We start from the raw sequence: 17,020 nt of genomic DNA on the forward strand, positions 1-17,020 counted from the left end.
TAAAATAACTAATGCGTTAATTGCACAATGAAATGTATTCTAATACGCATCTAAAAATGCCATTAAGATATCAAGAATATCAATAATAATTATGTGGCAAAATCTAAATGGTTAGTAAAATGTGATCTTGCATTGACGATCAGGAATTAACTAAATGTTAGTAAATGCTACTAAGGAGTTAACAGCGGCTTAGCTGCATGGCAGAAATAGGTGTACGCGTAAGGGCAGTCACGTCAACATACTTGTCGAAACATGCTGTCCTAGAACAGCGTGGATTGGAAGATTATCTCCATCTTGTCACTATAGCACAAGCTGAAAACACAGTTAGTATGTAAGAAATGTCTATACCAAGGTGAATATACAACTACAGTATTTCTGAATGAAAGGTGGGGACATGTTCGAGCATAGGACTAACTTTTTGTGATCAGAATGCATTTGTCGCATCGTAATCACAAATGAACAAATATCTGTAGGACTTAGCTAAATTACGCTCGCCGGGACGAGTGTCTGATGGTTGACGGAGTCACTCCTGAACCCTGGCATCCACTGCTGCAAGAATGAAGTAAATACGGGTCTGTGAATGCGTGAGCTCCTAGACGCTGCCTGTGATCAGCAATATGGCTGTTGTCGCTCTCCTCCTCCTTCACTCACCAGTCTCGCCTGCGCAATAGCACGGAGAGTTGATATGGATAATTCTTCTCCTAATAATTTCTCAACCACGTTACAGAACAAGGCTAGTGTTTATTATAGAGGAACTAATATTATTTGCATTCTCGTCGAATAATAATTAATATGGTATAGAGTTCATATAGACGAAAGGCGAAAGGAGAAATTCTGTTCTCCGTGATTCTCTGTCATAACAGTGGGTACTGTTATATAGTGATCTTCAGTTAATAACGCGGTATTATTTGATCACTGGTTGACACAGTATCAGTTAATAATTCTTAGAAAAGAATACTGATATGAAGGGAGTACTAATCTCTGAAATGTAGATGTTACCTTTCTTTCTACTGAGTTATCTGACGCAACATCGCCATGAGGTAGGAAAGATTTGGCAAAATAATTACGAAGTAGGAATGGAATTAATATTGTTAATCTACAAATTAATAATATTAGTAAATTGCTGTTGTTAATACAAGGATGATTTATTGAAGTACTAAAAATGATGAGTAAGTGTTGAATATTTCCAACATAACTCGCCGTTCAGGTCCTAGTACTGACGTACCTGTCTCTCTGCCCTAAAGTTATATTCATTGGGTTAGTATGTTAGTACGTACAGAACGGATGTCCCGTATCTGTGTAACTGATGTGACTAAGTCTTTATGTGAACATAAATTAATGTTAAAATTATTAAATAATTAACTCATCTAAAATCAAGAAATCTCAAAAATCAATGACTAGTGTCGCTATGACGTGTAATGGTTGAATTACTTAGTCACTTAAGTGTTCTGCAGACTCAAAAAATATTCTCAATAACATCGCTATGATCTGCAATAAGGCAGAAGAAAATATTATATAAGTTGTAATCTACATTGTAATCTACATTGTTATACATTAATTATAGAATGTAAAGAATTAATCATTGTATCATTCAAGATCAAGGAGACTTCGAAACTACAGTGAGGTCACTGTCTAGGGTCACCGTGACTTGAAACTGTTGAGTTACTAGACAATAATTCGTCACTGAAGCATCATGATCATCTCAAACTCAAATGAGGAATTGTCTGCACTTAAGCAGAATTAAATATGGTTTAAATTTGCACTATAGTGCAGTAGTCATTTTAGACTAATAATATAACTAAGTTGCTAACCTAGCTAAGTGTTATTTAATATTAGAGGACTAAATGTGATTATTCATTAAAATCAAGAAAGACTCTTGAGTCGACAGTGAGATAAGTAGCTTAGTCATAGTGACTTGTAGCTAACTGAATTACAGCTTACAGGCTTTTCACTGAAAACTCATTAATTCATCCTCAAATTAAATGAGAAATTAAATTTATTTAATCAGTCTCTATTAATAGTCAACTGTATATAATTGTGAGTACAGACTCAGCTGATACTCAATTAACACTAACTAATGTCCCTAATACCTACCTAAATAGATGGTTTATTTTTCCCAAACCTACCTAAGTATAGGGTAATGCTAATTGTGACAACTTACTAATTGTTGCTAGTGTCACTCTAGCTCAATGGTGGGCAGTTGAGCCGCTCGTGTTACGTTAGGCTACAGTGCTACAGCCCTTTAGAGACTTAACAAACACCTAGTCTAACTATATTATTTATGAGTAGTAGGTCCTACTCGGTTTATAGGTATTATACTACAATACTACAGTATAGTCCTCCTGAGACTTAATGAAGCATGTAACTTGAAATTCATGGTGAGCAATACTAGTTGCACAGGTTATCATGGTGAGCAATACTAGTTGCACAGGTTATCATGGTGAGCAATACTAGTTGCACAGGTTATCATGGTGAGCAATGATAGTTGCACAGGTTATCATGGTGAGCAATACTAGTTGCACAGGTTATCATGGTGAGCAATACTAGTTGCACAGGTTATCATGGTGAGCAATGATAGTTGCACAGGTTATCATGGTGAGCAATGATAGTTGCACAGGTTATCATGGTGAGCAATACTAGTTGCACAGGTTATCATGGTGAGCAATACTAGTTGCACAGGTTATCATGGTGAGCAATGATAGTTGCACAGGTTATCATGGTGAGCAATACTAGTTGCACAGGTTATCATGGTGAGCAATGATAGTTGCACAGGTTATCATGGTGAGCAATGATAGTTGCACAGGTTATCATGGTGAGCAATGATAGTTGCACAGGTTATCATGGTGAGCAATACTAGTTGCACAGGTTATCATGGTGAGCAATAATAGTTGCACAGGTTATCATGGTGAGCAATGATAGTTGCACAGGTTATCATGGTGAGCAATACTAGTTGCACAGGTTATCATGGTGAGCAATAATAGTTGCACAGGTTATCATGGTGAGCAATAATAGTTGCACAGGTTATCATGGTGAGCAATGATAGTTGCACAGGTTACCATGGTGAGCAATAATAGTTGCAAGTTATCAGGGTGAGCATTAATAGTTGCAAGTTATCAGGGTGAGCATTAATAGTTGCAAGTTATCAGGGTGAGCATTAATAGTTGCAAGTTATCAGGGTGAGCATTAATAGTTGCAAGTTATCAGGGTGAGCATTAATAGTTGCAAGTTATCAGGGTGAGCATTAATAGTTGCAAGTTATCAGGGTGAGCATTACTAGGCTCGAGTCAGCGTAGAGAGCAATAAGGCGTTCAAATATCATGGGGAGCATTAAGCGTTTTAATTATCATGGGGAACAATAATAGGCTCAATTATCATGGTGAACAATAATACATTCAAATTATCATGGGGGAACAATAAGGTGCTCGAATAATGCTAGTGAGCAATAATATGCTCAAGTGATCATAGTGAACAACAACAGGCTCGGATGATAGTGAGCAACAAGGGGCTCGGATGATAGTGAGCAACAAGAGGCTTGGATGATAGTGAGCAACAAGGGGTTCGTATGATGATAGTGAGCAACAAGGGGGCTCGAGATGATGGTGAGCAACAAGGTTCTCGAATTAGCGTTGGGAGCAATAAGGTGTTCAATATCACGGGTGAGCAATAAGGCATTCGAATTATCGTGGGGAGAAATAATGGGTTCAATTTTCACAGTGAACAGTAATGCGTTCAAATTATCATAGGGAACAATAATGTGCTCAAATATTTCGTTAATTCATAGGTGAGCTGTTGAGTCAGCTCGATTTATTGGGGTTAAATTACTGCAGGATCCTTCCTGAGGGATAGCTAAGCACAGAATCTATTAAAGACTCAGGGGTCGGGGGGGGGGGGGGGTGGGAGCAGTAAGCCTGCTCATGTTAAGCATGTTAGGTTACAATACTTAACGTTTATGTTAATTCATTAAATGAATTGAACCTAAGGTTGCTGGAAAGAATTAATATTGTTATTACGGCTAAACGTGCTTAGAAGATAATTTGTAATGGTTTATCCCAACCTATATGATTCACAGTTTAATAGTTTTCTCTTATATGTTCACTTACAAATTTGCAAGTTTGCAATCGTGCTCGGGCTGCGCTTCTATAAAAAACGTTCCTAAGATTGCTGAAGAGCAGAAGCGAAAAGGAAACAGCTCAAACAAAAATAAAGCAGATAAATCACTAGATCCTAGTGAAGAAAACATTGAATAAATGGTTGTCTGGTTAAGACTAATATAAGGCTTTCTTGGCAGACCTTAAGCGCTGGATTATTTTCGACCTTGGTCCTGGTGAATTTACAGGTGTGGAAGCTCTTGATGACTGCATGTTACTGCTAAATTCATTGGGTGCTAGAATCTCTAGCCTAATTTAATTAATTTACATAGGGAGACTGAGTGTGGTCAATTATTACTGTCGAGAATAATTCTTGATCTACTGTGAGGTCAGAGGCTTGGTCGTTGTGACATGCACCTGGCTAGGCTGCGGAGCAATGAAGTTCCACTGAGATTCATAGAAACGTCTCTGCGAATATTAATTGTACCAGACCCAATCTGGGTTTAATATTCAGCTGAGTTTCTCCTTTATGCTTGTTGTTGGAGAATTAATTTACTGCTGATTAATTTCTATTAACATTGTTGCCAGCAGGCATAGGCTTGTTCAGGTTTAAAAGTTTACTTGTAACTAAGTAGCCACCTGCAGATTGGAGCAAATTCATGCCCCGGTGTTTAACATGACCAGTAATAAACTGGTAGTAGTAGTCTGCTCCTGCTAGTAGATTCACATTGTTGAGGCGATCAGACGTTAACTGGTTGTCAGCCAGTTTAATTCCATTTTTCTGTAGGAAAATGGCTGTGTACCCTAGACCTTTAATATTTAGGTCAAATGGTATTTATCTACCACTATGGCCTGAATAGACCTGACATAACAACCTAGGCGTACGAGCGGTTGTACTACTGAATATTCTTGGGGTTCTTCTATCATGAACCCCTACAGGTTTAATTTTACCTGTGTGATTGGTTTTAATTTAAGTGCTTCTGCCGCTTTCTGAGTAATGAAAGTTTTCTGGGACTCTTGATCGGAGAGGCCACGTGCGGTGATCTTCGCCCCTTTATTCTTTACTTGAAGTTGGGCAGTTGGCAATATTGCATCGACTTGAGATGCTGGTGATATTACACTGTAAGCTTCCCGCACCTTGCAGTAGTGTACTTGTGCAGTCTCTACCTCCTATTCTAGGGATAAAATAATTTGATTTGACAAATTTGCACAGTGCAGCATGATATTTGCCCCTTCTACACCTATTGCAGGTGTTCAGTGGGGTTTCACAGCTGTTAGTATTATGAGGTTAGAGATACCGAGTACATCTGTGTAACTGTTGAAGTCGGCTGACTCGGGTGTTTCTATTAGGGTAATTTGTTCATTTGTACAAATAAAGGTTTTGATGGCAAAACAAACATAACCCTCGACCTACAGCTCGTTTAAGGGTCACCGGTTTAGGTGATACTGCAATTACAGGTTGTGAAGGCTTTGCTGCTTGCATGTGTTTGTGGTTTTGTTTCTTCCAACTAGGGGTGGAAGTGTTTATTTTACTCCTGGGAGTAATTATTGGGCTCTTGGGAGCACTTATTAGACTCTTAGGTCTCACTGATGAATCAGTGTTTGACCTGTTGGTATTACATTTATTATTAGTACCCTTATTACCTAATGACTGTGTTACTTTAGGAGTTTCAATTAAGGAACTAAATGTGGGTACAGTTTCTGTTGATTCAGAATAGGCATTAAGTGCCTGGGTTGCTTGTTTATTATTGATTACCACACAGACCATTCAGTACCATTCAATTTACAATACCATTCTGGTATGAATACAATTCATTTAGCACCTCGCTAGACAATTTTCTCTGGATGACAGTTTTAGTCATCCACTCAGCAGTAGGGTGATCCACTTCACTGCTGAAGGATCTTAATAGTGACTCGAGCTGAAAACAAAAAAACTTGTAAAGAGTCAACTGATTGATCTGGTTGAGATAAGTCCAGTAGCTGGTGCACGAGATTTATGATAGTCTTCTCATTGTCAGCACTTTCCTTAAAGAGCTGGATGGCTTGATTGATGCTAATGGGTTCAGCAACACCTCTAGGAGGCTGGTTTGAGTGATTAGGACCATCACTAGTTTTGCTTAAAACTTCTTGCTTAGGCTCAGCTTAAATTTCAGCTTCAGCTTTTAATACAGCTTCAGCTTTTAATCCAACTTCAGCTGCTGTTGCAGCTTCAGCTGCTGTTGCAGCTTCAGCTGCATCTTCTGTTTCAGTTTCACTGTCTGTTGCAGTTTCATCTTCAATTGCAGCTTCACTTGTTTCAATGGGTTCATGTGGGAAGCTTATTAATTCAGTAGCCTCATGTACTGAATTCACAGAATCCATGAAACATATGAATGAGCTTTCTGAAAGCTGTTCAGATTCTGTTAATAGATCATTATATGAAGTTATATTAGATGAGTGTAGAAAATGAAGGTCTATCTATAATTATTGATCCAGTGTAAAGATCTAATTTAATTAGAGGAATCTCCTCATCTTGAGGTAGCTCATTTATTTTCTCTGAGCTGGGTGCTTGCTAGGGTATAGGTAACCTAGAAAAATGTTCCAACCCAGTAGAAACATTTTCTGTTACAAGCACTTTGTAATAATTATCTACCTTGGCCTGAATTTTGCCTTCATTGTTGGCAAGGTCAGATTCAATTACACTAATTTCGTCTGAGTCAGTATTACTGAGGAGTATATTTCTATAAGACCCAGTTATATCCTTTACTTGGTCAAATGTTTGGCTACCACTTTTGTGGAAATTCCTAACTTGATGATGTCAACTGGATCTGTTTCTATCCAGTTGCCCCATTTGTTGAGTAGTCTTGACAAGTGACTTTGAAGGCTTTTCAACGTGCTTCCATTTTTTTCTGGAGTAGCCATGTTGGCTATGGGTTTGAACCTTATAGGGTTTATATAGCTATTTAGAAAGCTATGGTACTTGCTCATATATGTAGAGCAGGTATGGATATTAACAGCCTAATATTTAATTTCTTGGTTAGGATGATTTTAATTATACATCGTATAGTGGCTAGCTTATCTACCTAACAGAAGCTAATATTTGAGTAGTATTCAAGTGCCACATAGGTAATACGTCCGGTTAGCTCTTCAATTATCATCAGTTGGTATAGTGACACTCTGTAGCACTCAAAAGGTAGATACAATGAGAAATATAATGAAATATGTGTACACAATTGTGATAAAAGTAAATTCACCCTACTAATGGTTTGCACAACATTAAATAATGATACACTAGCTCTGTCTAACAGTATTAGTTAGGTAATAATCCTACCTAATATGTAGCTAAATAGTTTAGGCTGAATTTATACAAATCTTAGTACAATTACAGTCTAAAAATATCCTACTTCTATTGGAATGGCATAAACTACAGTAAATGTGGCGCAAATTATTTGAATTTGAATTTGCACAAGTGGTACAATGTTTTTTTGGATTTTTATAATTTTGATATATAGTATATACACTTGTAGGAAATACGAGTATAAGATATTTAATTAACACAAAGTTATTAATTGGGTGTGGCAGTATTTTATTGCCGTAAATTATATCATAACACCTGACAATATTTCCTAATCTATGAGTATAATATTATCAGGGTTAGTAAATGATTAGTTAATTTATAATTAATTATATAGGACCAGTAATTTGGGTTCATATACTGGACTCTAAAATTTTTATGAATTTAATGTGGTCTATCCGGTTCGAAGTCGACCAAAAAAATATGTGGGAAAATCTGGCTCCAGAATAATAATATTACAATAATATTAATATTATCGAAGGCTCACTCCCATTAAGGGAGATATAAATTGAATTTATGAATTGTAATAAATTAAGAGAACCAGTGCCTATGGATCTCAAGAATAATTAATAATATAATGCGAGAGCATTAAGTGAACTGTAGAATAATAATTAAATTAAAGAGCCAAATCTTTCCACAATCTTTAGGGGGTTATAATAGTACAAAATAACAAATGCATTAATTGCACAATGAAATAGACGCTAATATGCATCAAAGTATGACATCGAGATATCAATAATAATTATGTGGCAAAATATAAATGGTTAGTAAAATGTGATCTTATATTGAAGATCAAGAATTAACTAAATGTTAGCAAATGCCACTAAGGAAGTAACAGCGGCTTAGCTGTTAACTCCTGCAGATTTTTTTATTTATATTTTTACATGCAAGCATGCGTATAAATACAGTAAAAACTAGAATAAAACAAACAGAACACAAAACAAATTACAATCATAATAGTACAAAATGACAAATTCACAAAACACCGGCCTGAAGGACCGACAACAATAAACACAAACACAATGCAATACAGTGTTTGAACAGAACTAACAACATTGCAAGACATGAAGGTAACGGTAGCCTGACATGCAAGCATGCATATAAAAACAATAAATCGAGAACAAAACAAACATAACAAATCACAAATTACAAAAGCACAAAAGTACAAAATATCAAAGACATAAAATACCGGCCTGAAGGGCTGACAACAAAAACACAACAAAAGGCACAAACAAAATGCAAAAGATTACAAAAATAACAACAGTACAATACACAGTACCCAAACCCGCACCCAACCATCGAAACAACACAAAACAAGCCTACCCGCCCGGGAAACCACACACGGACAGGTACCAATACATAATGACAATAAGAAGAAAGGAAACAGAAAAATATAACACATATACAAAAGGAAATTAACATCAGCAATTCATGATAACGGGAACAAAAACAGGCATGGCCACACAAGCATCCCGATGGGCCCGCAACCACTCCCCAAACAAGCGCACACCGGAATTCACAGAAACCGGAAATACGGAGCACGCAGGAACCAGGAAAACAAACCCGGCCCACCCACACACACACACGCAACCTCACCCCACAACCACACACACACACGCAACCTCACCCCACAACCACACACACACGCAACCTCACCCCACAACCACACACACACGCAACCTCACCCCACAACCACACACACATAATGGACACAATCCCACAACACATAGCAAACAAAATAAATCACTTTAAAGGCGAACAAACCTCAATGGAAGGTGAATATTTCTCAGGGAACTCAAACACAGGATATTTCTTCTTAAAGGCCTCCCATATCAAATACTCCATGTTGGTAGGGGAACAATTCCCCTACTTCAGGGGGGGTAGGGGCTGCATAAACTCAGGAATCACTAAATCAGGCAAGAAATGGCAGCTCCCGGAGCTGGGCAACAGAAGTCACATAACGAGGTAGGGGCTGGCAAACCACCTCCGTCATGGAAGCAGAAGATACCAAAGAAGCGTACGTAGGCCGCCGAGACGGCCCCGCCGCCGGAAGCACAGGCGAAGGCGAAGGCTGCCGAAATGGTAACACCACTCTTGACACGGCAGGAGATGCAAAAGAGACAGCCGGAGACGGAAGAGGCGGTAAAACCGCCACCGATGAAACAAGGATCAAGGGTGAGGGCACGAAACCCCCAGAGCGAGCAGCCTTTTTCAATACCATCACCAGGTCACCACGCTTACCATCAACCTCATCAGGGGAAAACTATCCCTCCATGAAGAACCGGAACCATCCGACGAGGGCGACGCCCTGGAAGCAAGCTCCACAGGCCCCACACCAGAAGGGAAGTCCGAGTTACCACCGTCAGCCACAGGCACATGTACATCTACCACCACCGTAGAATGTGATGCAACCGGAACCACCCTGCTATCGCCAGAAGATGCAGGTCGTCGAAATCTCCCACATCAGCTCAGGCAGAAGAAGAATGCCGGGAACGCTTGGGCTCTGGCCGCACATCATCAGATCCGGGTGTGATGTGCCGAGCATGATGTGCTCGGCACATCATGCCGAGCACTGGAGGAGGCCCTGTATCCACCCCAGGACCCAGCACAGCCGAGACACATGGCGAGGGTGCAGGGACATGTGCAGCAGTTGGAAAAGACGTAGACGACGTACAGAGATCAACTGGAAGACCCACGGGACTATCAGGGACACTAACGGGAGCAGGCTGAACATCCGAAGGCACCACAACCCCTGAAAGAGGGGCCACCACAGCAGGAGATGCGTCGGGTGCCACAGGGGGCCCTCAGCAGCCAACGGGATGGACTCAGCCCCACCCAACGAATCCTTCTCCACAGTGAGCAGTGGAAAATCCTCCTCATGGAAGAGGTTCACGGGGGCGACGGCAGCCTTAGAACACTGCAGCCTGATGCCCCAGCAGGCCACACCGAAAACATGTCCGCGGTTGTCGGGAATAATACACCCGAGCATAATACCCGAGGAGCCGGATGGAGGATGGAATGTCCATCCTCAACCGCATCCCCAGGGTCCGAATGTTCGTTCGCAAACCCTGGAACTTCCCTGAGGAAAGCTTGTGCAGACTCACACTGACGACAGCTCTAAACCTCCCGAAGTAACACCGCTGGAGGTCCTCGGGAAACTCCAAGGGCGCCCTATGAACACTCACGTACGTCAATGCACCACTCCGATCAGAAATCTCCACAGTGCCGGCACCACCCGGCAGGGGCAAGGATCGTCCCTCGAAGCGTCGGAAAAACACCTGGTACTCCACGTTCCCCACAAATTTGACAATCATTCAATGAGCAATAACCAGTTCAATACCGTAAATCACATCCAAGGGGACACAGAGCATGTCACGCATTACAAGTTCAAACTCAGGATAGCAGGCACGACCAGAAAATTCCAGGCCTATAAAGTGCACATGCACAACTGGGGGTAGAGGTCCCCCCCCCCCGTCACGAAGAGTCACCGACGGACACCCAAGCAACACTTGCCGACAAATGCAGGGAGGGCAGCTTCCTGCAGAAATAGGTGTATGCGTAAGAGCAGTCACATCAACATGCTTGTCGAAACTTACTGTCCTGGAACATGCGTGAATGGAAAGATTATCTCTCCTCTTGTCACTACGGCACAAGCTGAAAACACTGTTAATATGTAAGAAATACCTATACCAAGGTGAATATTCAACTATTTCTGAATTAAAGGTGGGTACATGTTCGAGCAAAGGACTAACTTTTTGTTATTGGTGTCCTCGTATATTAACGACGACCTAACTACGCACTTGTCGCATCGTGATGACAAATGAACAAATGTCTGTAGGTCTTAGCAAAATTACGCTCGCCGGGACGAGTGTCTGATGGTTGACGGAGTCACTCTTGAACCCTGGCATCCACTGCTCCTAGGATGAGTATTCTTTCTTAGGAAAGAATACTGATATGAAGGGAGAATGGAACTTAATTCTCTGAAATGTAGATGTTATCTTTCACTCTGCTGAGTTGTCTGATGCAACATCGCCATGAAGTAGGAAAGATTTGGCGAAGTAATTACGTAGTAGGAAAGGTATTAATATTGTTAATCTACATATTAGTAATACTAATAAATTACTGTTGTTAGTACAAGGATGATTTATTGAAGTACTAAAAATGATGAATAAGTGTTGAATATTTTCTACAACACCACCAACAGCAGCACCACCACCATCAGCAGCACCACTACCACCACTACCATCAGCAGCACCACCACCATCACCATCACCACCATCAGCAGCACCACCAGCAGCATCACCACCACCACCAGCACCACTACCATCAGCAGCACCACCACCATCAGCAGCACCACCACCACCACCAGCAGCATCACCACCATCAGCAGCATCACCACCATCAGCAGCACCACCACCACCACCACCACCACCACCAGCAGCATCACCACCATCAGCAGCATCACCACCATCAGCAGCATCACCACCATCAGCAGCACCACCACCACCACCACCACCACCACCAGCAGCATCACCACCATCAGCAGCATCACCACCATCAGCAGCACCACCACCACCACCACCACCACCACCAGCAGCATCACCACCATCAGCAGCACCACCACCACCACCACCACCACCACCAGCAGCATCACCACCATCAGCAGCATCACCACCATCAGCAGCACCACTACCATCAGCAGCAGCACCACCATCAGCAGCACCACCACCATCACCATCACCATCAGCAGCATCACCACCATCAGCATCACCATCAGCAGCACCACCACCACCACCACCACCACCACCAGCAGCATCACCACCATCAGCAGCATCACCACCATCAGCAGCACCACCACCACCACCACCACCACCACCAGCAGCATCACCACCATCAGCAGCATCACCACCATCAGCAGCACCACTACCATCAGCAGCAGCACCACCATCAGCAGCACCACCACCACCACCATCACCATCACCATCAGCAGCATCACCACCATCACCATCACCATCAGCAGCATCACCACCATCAGCAGAACTACCACCATCAGTACCAGCACCACCATCAGCAGCACCAGCAGCAGCACCATCAGCATCACCACCATCAGCAGCAGCAGCATCACCACCAGCAGCACCAGCACCACCATCACCACCAGCACCACCACCACCAGCACCACCACCACCAGCATCACCACCACCAGCATCACCACCACCACCAGCATCACCACCACCAGCATCACCACCATCAGCAGCATCACCACCGTCAGCAGCACTACCACCATCACCACCAGCACCACCACCACCAGCACCACCACCACCAGCATCACCACCACCAGCAGCATCACCACCATCAGCAGCACTACCACCATCAGTACCAGCACCACCATCAGCAGCCCCAGCAGCAGCACCACCATCAGCATCACCACCATCAGCAGCACTACCACCATCAGTAGCAGCAGCATCACCACCATCAGCACCACCATCAGCAGCCCCAGCAGCAGCACCACCACCTCCAAAGAATGTTGTTGTATTGCCGTATAAGAAGAACAATAACAACAGGAAATACAATGTTGTAATGCAATGGGTGTTACAATCCAATGGAAACAAGCGATATGTATGCAAGAAACCTAACAAGATATTCCAATAGATCTAAAAAACAAACGCATGGAGACCAAGGTTGTGAGTGGCAAGGGGGCCGGAGTTAATCAGTGACGGGGTGAGAAAACACCTCGTGGGGGCTTTGATGCAACAAAATCAATGATCAGACAAAATATCGACGTGGCTGCTGAAGGAACCCGCGCAACCAATTCTCTCATCCACTAACCAGCACTTTCACTAACGCGGTGAGAATAACTTGACCTACCTCATCCCTTTGTGTGTACTTATTCCTCAATAAGCTGATTCCAATTTCTTTCACTAAAGCACCCGAGATAGAAGGTCTAGTAATCTGGAAAAACTCAAAGTTCTTTCTAGCATTATAAAATAATGAGAAGAAGCGGGATGAACTAAAATATTGACCAGTGTCACAAGACATATTGACCAGTGTCACAGGATGTATTGACCAGTGTCACATGATGTATTGACCAGTATCACAAGATGTATTGACCAGTGTCACATGATGTATTGACCAGTATCACAGGATGTATTGACACGTGTCACAAGACTAATGGTCTGTGTCACAAGATGTATTGACTAGTGTCACATGACGTATTGACCAATGTCACAAGATATATTGACCAGTGTCACAGGATGTATTGACACGTGTCACAAGACTAATGACCTGTGTCACAAGATGTATTGACCAGTGTCACAAAATGTATTGATCAGTGTCACAAGACGTAATGACTTGTGTCACAAGACATATTGACCAGTGTCACCAGACATATTGGCCAGTGTCACAAGACATATTGACCAGTGTCACAAGACGTATTGACCTGTGTCATAAGACATATTGACCAGTGTCACAAGGCATATTGACCACCAGTGTCACAAGACATATTGATCAGTGTCACAAGGTTTATTGACCGGTGTCACAAGTCGTATTGACCTGTGTCACGAGATATATTGACCAGTGTCACAAAACATATTGACCAGTGTCACAAGACATATTGATCAGTGTCACATGATGTATTGACTTGTGTCACAAGACGTAATGACCTGTGTCACAAGATGAATTGATCTGTGTCACAAGACATATTGACCAGTATCACAAGACGTAATGATCTGTGTCACAAGACGTATTGGCCAGTGTCACAAGACATATTGACCAGTGTCACAAGACATATTGACCAGTGTTCTAAGACATATTGACCTGTGTCACAGGATGTATTGACCTGCGTCACAAGATGTATTGACCAGTGTCATAGGATGTATTGACCGGCTTTACAAGATGTATTGGCCAGTGTCCCAAAACATATTGACCAGTGTCACAGGATGTACTGACCCGTTTTACAAGACGTATTGACCTGTGTCACAAGACGTATTGACCAGTGTAACAAGACATATTGACCTGTGTCACAAGACGTATTGACCAGTGTCACAAGACATATTGACCAGTGTCACAAGACATATTGACCTGTGTAACAAGACATATTGACCTGTGTCACATGACGTATTGACCAGTGTCACAAGACATATTGACCAGTGTCACAAGACATATTGACTAGTGTTTAACACATATTGACCAGTGTTCTAAGACACATTGACCAGTGAAACAAGACATATTGACCAGTGTCACAAGACATATTGACCAGTGTCACAAGGTTTATTGACCGGTGTCACAAGACGTATTGACCTGTGTCACGAGATATATTGACCAGTGTCACAAAACATATTGACCAGTGTCACAAGACATTGACCAGTGTCACACGACAAATTGACCAGTGTCACAAGACGTATTGACTTGTGTCACATGATGTATTGACTTGTGTCACAAGACGTAATGACCTGTGTCACAAGATGAAGTGACCTGTGTCACAAGACATATTGACCAGTATCACAAGACGTAATGATCTGTCACAAGACGTATTGACCAGTGTCACAAGACATATTCACCAGTGTCACAAGACATATTGACCAGTGTTCTAAGACATATTGACCTGTGTCACAGGATGTATTGACCTGCGTCACAAGATGTATTGACCAGTGTCACAGGATGTACTGACCCGTTTTACAAGACGTATTGACCTGTGTCACAAGACGTATTGACCAGTGTAACAAGACATATTGACCTGTGTCACAAGACGTATTGACCAGTGTCACAAGACATATTGACCAGTGTCACAAGACATATTGACCTGTGTAACAAGACATATTGACCTGTGTCACAAGACGTATTGACCAGTGTCACAAGACATATTGACCAGTGTCACAAGACACATTGACCAGTGTCACACGACACATTGACAACTGTCACAAGACGTATTGACCAGTTTCACAACATGTATTGACCAGTGTCACAAGACGTATTGACCAGTGTCACAGGATGTATTGACCCATGTCATGAGACGTATTGACCAGTGTCACAATACGTATTGATCAGTGTCACAAGACACATTGACAATGTCACAAGACGTATTAACCAGTGTCACAAGACATATTGACCAGTGTCACAGGATGTATTGACCCGTGTCATGAGACATATTGACCTGTGTCACACGACACATTGACAATGTCACAAGACGTATTGACCAGTGTTACAACATGTATTGACCAGTGTCACAACATGTGTTGACCAGTGTCACAAGACATATTGACCAGTATCACAAGACATATTGACCAGTGTCAAAAGACGTATTGACTAGCGTCACAAAACATTTTTTCCAGTGTCACACGAGATATTGACCAGTACCACACGACATATTGACCAGTAACACAAGACATATTGACCTGTGTCACACGATATATTGACCAGTACCACACGACGTTCTGACCAGTGTCACTCGATATATTGATCAGTGTCACACGAGATAATGACCAGTGTCACAAGACATATTGACCAGTGTCAAAGACATATTGACCAGTGTCAGAAGACATATTGACCAGTGTCACAAGACGTATTGACCAGCGTCACAAGACATATTGACCAGTGTCACACGACATATTGACCAGTGTCACAAGACATATTGACCAGTATCACAAAACATACTGACCAGTTTCACAAGACATATTGACCAGTGTCACAGGACGTATTGTCCAGTGTCACATGACATATACCCGATGTCCTGTGCTACAATAGATTAAGGTCGGGATGAAAATAATGAAGCACCTGGAGAGGCTAAACGTTGTAGAGCCGGAAACAAGAGTTTAAAGAGGTAAGGTCATACATGACAACCGTAGTCGAGGTATATGACAGGATTAATAATATTTTAATAACATAATAATATTGTTATTATTATATAATAATAATAATGGCATTATTATTAATGTTAAACTGGGTACGATACCAATGTCACAGATTGTCAAGACGCATTATATACTACAGTAAATGCTGGTGGACGCGATGGAACAAAGTGTTGGGATGACTAGAAAGACACTGAACAGAACAAAAGAATACCTGACAGACCGAAAACAAATGCTCTCAATCATAAAAATAGTATCAGCTTAGAGGGAAGTAATAAGGTATGAAGCTGGACTTGCTGCTGCTAGTACTTTATGGTAATGATTTACCTAAGAGAGTAAGCTAGTAAGCTCATGCATGTCAGAGTTTACAGATGGCCCGAAACTAATGAGGAAGAATGAGGAAAATAATTTGAGGACCTTGATAAATCTCCAGAAGTGGGCAGACAAATGGATATTAGAGTTCAATCACAACAAGTGTAATGAAGACGGAAAGGAGACATCATACTAGAAGAAATTTGAACAATAATAGGCATCGGTAGGAGAAAAGAATTTGAAAGAATAAAATTCCTGCGCTGACAACTGAGACACACGTATATATCCTGGGACGTCCCTTGTCGTTCAGGTCGAGAATCACAGGTCCACGGGCGTCGTGTAAATACGCGTCTTCTCCGATCTCGCTCCCAGAATTTGCAGTTTCTCCCACCAAGATGCTTCCCTTCCATTCACCAGTGTATGTGACCCAGTCACTAGCAGCT

Source organism: Procambarus clarkii, chromosome 30 (genome assembly GCF_040958095.1).
Source record: "Procambarus clarkii isolate CNS0578487 chromosome 30, FALCON_Pclarkii_2.0, whole genome shotgun sequence".
NCBI classification, from domain to species: Eukaryota; Metazoa; Arthropoda; class Malacostraca; order Decapoda; family Cambaridae; genus Procambarus; species Procambarus clarkii.